This window comes from Enoplosus armatus, chromosome 12, assembly GCF_043641665.1.
Source record: "Enoplosus armatus isolate fEnoArm2 chromosome 12, fEnoArm2.hap1, whole genome shotgun sequence".
Classification (NCBI taxonomy): Eukaryota; Metazoa; Chordata; class Actinopteri; order Centrarchiformes; family Enoplosidae; genus Enoplosus; species Enoplosus armatus.
This window is the reverse complement of record NC_092191.1, coordinates 8,839,577-8,844,918: the sequence shown is the minus strand read 5'-3', so window position 1 is coordinate 8,844,918 and position 5,342 is coordinate 8,839,577.

Sequence of the window (5,342 nt, the reverse complement as noted above, 5' to 3'; positions counted from 1 at the left end):
CACCAACAGTATTGACTGATCCCATACCTGTACAAAAATGATACTTTGCCCCCCCCCCCCCATAACTACTGTGTGAAAATAGTATTCTATATTCAGCTGCTATTAAAAAGTTGCCCAAACTAAACAATTAACAGGTTAATGTTTCTGCTTGTTATGTGCTGAATGCTCCTCTACTGTAAAGATTGTTTGTTGTGTAACCTGGAGAGCAGTTTTACGATGACCAGGAAAAAAGCCCATCTGATGTTTTCCAGGCCTCCGACTGAGATTTTTGCCTTTGGCACTCATAGAACCAAACCTGTAAGTTAACTTACAAGGCCAACCTGCTACACTGAGTATTTGTTGCTGGGTTGTGATGGGGCTCACCTTGTTCAACCTATGAACTGACTTATAGAGGACTGACTCTGCTGTGTACGGCTCCCTCTGTCACTTGTGCACTTACCCCAGCTCCTACTCTCCCTGCCAAGGACTGATGTTGTGAGGTGTTTGTGTCCACTCTCTACTTCCCTGTGAGTATTTTTCTTTTGGTTATTAAAAGCTGTCAAGGCTACAACTGGACTACATGTGGCTGAAACATAAAACAAAGTTATGTGTAAATCTTGACAGCTTTTCACCAGCTGACACTCACTGGGTTCTGTCTGGCCACCTCTACTTAAAGCTCTGTAGATTCACCACCATTTTGCACACACACTATCTAATAAATGTTCCTGGTTTGGTACACCTATTGTGATTATGGAAAGTATTTCATGTGTTGGACTTGTGTTGCATGGAGAAACAGCATCCCTTTATTAAGTCACAGACAGTACATAGATAGGCCTCACACATCACACAAATGGCTAGTTGAGATTTAATGTTAATAGCACACATACTTCACTGAAATCCTTAATTTAAATGTCATGACATGTAAATAGAAAAGTAAAGGACGAGTGGTGTGAATGAGATAAGACTAAAAAAAGGCAGGCTGTGGTAATCCAGTCCAGTCTTTGTAATCAGTCATGTAAGAAAGGAATTATAATCAGAAGTCAACCCCACACAGACCTGAGAGTCAGCTTTTCAAACCACAGCCATGAGTTTTCGTTCGTATGATTGTTAACGTAATGTTTAAACTGACAACAAGTAATTTAAGACTTGTATTATTTTCTAATAATTTCAACAACTTCATGAACAGGTTTGTGACTCAGCTTACAGAAAACATATAGTGTCATAAAGTGAAATATTACTGTAATGTGAAAATCAAGATAAACTTTATTTGTGCCCATGATTAGTTTTGGACTCCGCACTACAGTTCCACAATATATTAACAGCACAGAGAAACAACACAATAAGGAACAGGAAAAATAAAACAATAATAAATACATATAGGCTACAAAACAAATTTTTTGTTTTAAAGTTTTCTGACTGGAAGGAAATGTGTTGCAGCAGCCCACTGCACCTTTAAGATACAATTCACTGAGTCACTCTGGGTTTATTCACTCTGTATTTTGGGTTTTTTCACTTGGGGTTCTTGAAGAGTTTGAGTTGTTATCCAAACCTATCAGAACAGACACAAAAATGACTTTGGAAATTCACACAAACCTGCTGTGCGGCTTTAATCATTCTTTAGATTGCTTAAAACTTTTGCCAGTGGCTATTGGAGTGAAGATAATGTGATCAGTTAGGGAAATTATTACTGTAGTCAAAGCCATTAGTGAGGGCAATAATGTTGTAACTGATGGGCCTATACTGTGATCATAGAGGAGGGCTTGTCTGTACAGATTGCTGCGTTACACATTAGCAATAAATTGAAATATAAATGTAATGTGAGACAAAAGCAGCAGAGGGCAGCAAATCACAATTCTCTCAGATACATTAAAGTCACTTTGACCATAGTGCTATTGATCATCCACTGAGGGTAAATGGATTATTATTGGTCTGAGCACCAAAGTGAGACTGTATAATTTAATTATTTTTGCGCCTTATTGATGGCATGATCCGTAACGGACTGACTGGTTGACCTCCTGAAACTGGGGGGGTAACTTAAACAGCAACCTCAGGGAGGAGGCCGTTTGGCAAAAATAGTGGCCTGTTATCCCATCTGCAGAGTTCAAGAAGCTTTCAATGAAAATATTATTTCTGCCTCTGACTGGGTGTGTGTGTGTGTGAGAGAGAGAGAGAGAGAGAGAGAGAGAGAGAGAGAGAGAGAGAGAGAGAGAGAGAGGATGAGCAAAGCGAGTGATGGAGAATGAAGCAAGCCTAACAAGCTGAAAGCTGCAGCTCTGCTCTCTCCCATGCCTGAAGGTAAAATGTAGGATGATTTCCACAGAACAGAGAGACCTGTGGAGAAGTTACACAATAGAAAACATCAGTAGAGCTGCTGCTCGTCTTCAGGGCTCTCACAACGTCCAACAGCTCCCGGAGGATGGACAACGCAGGAGAGGCCTGATCAGAGGAGAGACAGACAGATTAAGTGTCACAGGGAAAATAGGCAGCAATACTAGCTAACATTGTAAATAGTTAATTAGTTCTCATTTGGTTGTTATAGTCTGTAGAGAGTGGAATTGATTTTGTCACCTCTTGCCTTTTGCACTACTGCTCAACTCAATGGAGACAGACAAACAAAGAAGCAGACAGAAAGAGGAGCTGCAGAATAAATACACTTCATGTAGAGTCATTTGGGATATTATAGAGTCCCACAATTGTTGTTTTTCTACAGTAAAACAAGCAAAAAGATCTGCCAGTACGGTGAGGTTTTGTCACCTGATCACAATACAAATAAACAACTGCAGGAGAAGTACTGAGATCTTTTATTCAAGTAAGAGTAGCAATGCCACAGTATATAGACACTCTGTTACAGGTAAATTCAAAATTAAATTTTTAGTAAAAGGACATGAGTATAATCACCAAAATATACTCCATATAAGTACCAAACGGGAAAGTACTCATTATGTAAAATGGCCCATTTCAGAAGTAAAAAGTACAATATTAGCCTCCAAAATGTAGCGAAATAGAAGTATAAAATACTCAAGTAAAGTACAAGTGCCTCATAATTGTACTAAAGTGCAGTGCTTGAGTTACTTTCCACCACTGCATATACTGATTTAAGGAATCACAGTAATGTATCTAGAGACAAAGCGTTTTTATACTTGTCTGTTTATATTGTCTTGTTTCAAAGTCCTGATACTAATTTCTAGAATACACATTTTCCACTTATTTTAGGGAAGAAATACATTTTTTGTTGCATTATGAAGAGTGAGATTTCTGCAACAGCTTTACATACTTCCAAGGCACCTGGATATGGGAAATAGACTCACTGTAAAGGATCAAAACTCCAGCAACACTTTATAGTATAAAAAACATTTTTTACTGTATTGTGAGACAACGTGTTTCAGCTTGTAGCCTTGATCAGACTCATCTATTATCTCAGTATGAGGACAGGAAAAAACTTTAAGTGGCAGTGCAGTAAATCACTCAACTAAAACATTAAAGAACAGAAAATCAAGAGGTCTTCAAACTATTAAAGTCTGTTTGAAAATGTATTTTATTCAGTTCCTTGTCACTTGCAATGTAAATGCTATAAGCACACCACCTCCTACACGTATGTTTTTTCATGATATTGTAAAACATGACTCATCTGAAATATAAAAGCAGACTAACAATGGTGTTTTGTGAGAAATGTCTTTCCCAAGTTTATAACCTCTGCCTCCACAATGTCTGGAGTCTCCACCCATCCTATGTGTGCAAGGTTATGACATTCTCAGCCCTTTCAATCAAGCTCTTAACCCTGCACACACACACACACTCACACACACCTGTACTGTATGTCGTTATGTTGTAATCAGTGGTCTAAGCCAGACCGGGCTAATGATTGTATTTATGGTTTTTCTTTTGATATCTTGCCGTTGGAGGTCAGTGTCGTGTCATGAGGCGTCACCTGTGGGAAGATGCACAGTTGTACTCAAACATGCATTTTTGGAAAGAGTGAAATCACATTAAAGACTTTTATCACCATGAGGTTTTTTTGTTTGGGTGGTTGTATAATTATTTGTCAAAGAAAGGAGATGATGTCCAATGATTAACCATGGTCTGTACATTTCTTTTTCACACTCTGTCTGCTGCCCTGTTGCAACACGGTTACACGTGCCTGCGGAGGAATTGTTTGGAAAATGTCAGCCACTCATTTTGACATGAATTATGATTTCACAAACACAGCCTTCATGCTTTAAGAAACCTGTGTAGATAAGGCTGTGGGTGGACTTTTGACACAGGCATGGATAACTCTAATTAGGCCTCCATAATAAGAAGTTCTTCTTTACACAAAGGTGTCGAGAAACTCTCTGCAGACTGCATGTGGTCTTTTTCCAGTCAGGTGGCGTGTGTGTGTGTGTGTGTGCGTGTGTGTGTGTGTGTGTGTGTGTGTGCGTCCGTGTGTGTGTGTGTGCACGAAGGGATCTAACACCTCCCTGTCATGTTTCCTGGTGGTTGCTCACCCATGACTCACCATCTTGCCTCTGCACAAGTCAGGTTTATGTTAGAGAGATAGATAGATAGACAGATAGCTTAGCTTAGCATAAACATTGGAAACACATGGAAACAGCTAGCCTGGCTCTGTCAAATGGTAAAATAACATCTACCCACCAGCACTTCTAAAGTTCACTGATTAACACCTTCTATCTCATTTGTTTAATCCATACAAAAACAGTGTAAAAATGACAATTCGCGGTTTTGCAAGGGCTTATGTGTGGGACTATTTCTTGGCCAGGTGTAGTGACTTTTTGGAGTCTCAGCTGTTTACCTGGCAACCACAATTAACAATTTAACTACTTTGCTGTTTGGTTTCATCGATAACAATGCGTCATAATTTATTAGATGAACAGCCAGTGTTTTCCATGTAATTGTCTGTAATTACATGTAAGTAACTATAGCTGTCAAATGAATGCAGTGGAGTAAAAAGTATGATATTTGTCTCAGAAATGTAGGAAAGTAGAAATATGAGTAACAGAAAATGAAAATAATCAAGTAAAGTTCAAGGAGCAAGATACCATAATAGATAGCTTGATAGATTAGTAGAACAAGTAAAGTACAGAAGTATTATCAACAAAATGTACTCAATGTATTGTTGCAGAAAAAACAGCCCCAGTCAGTGTCATATTATTATATACTATATTATAGGATTATAGTGCATTAGCATGTAAACAGTAATTAAATGTTGTAGCTGGTCGAGGTGGTGCCAACATATAAGTACTTCATATGTTTGGTAGTTTAATCTATAACAATGCATCATGATTTATAAAAGTAGTATGTTCTGTCTATAAAATCTTAATTTGTAACTAGCTGTTAGATAAAGTTAAAAAAAGTAGATAGATAGA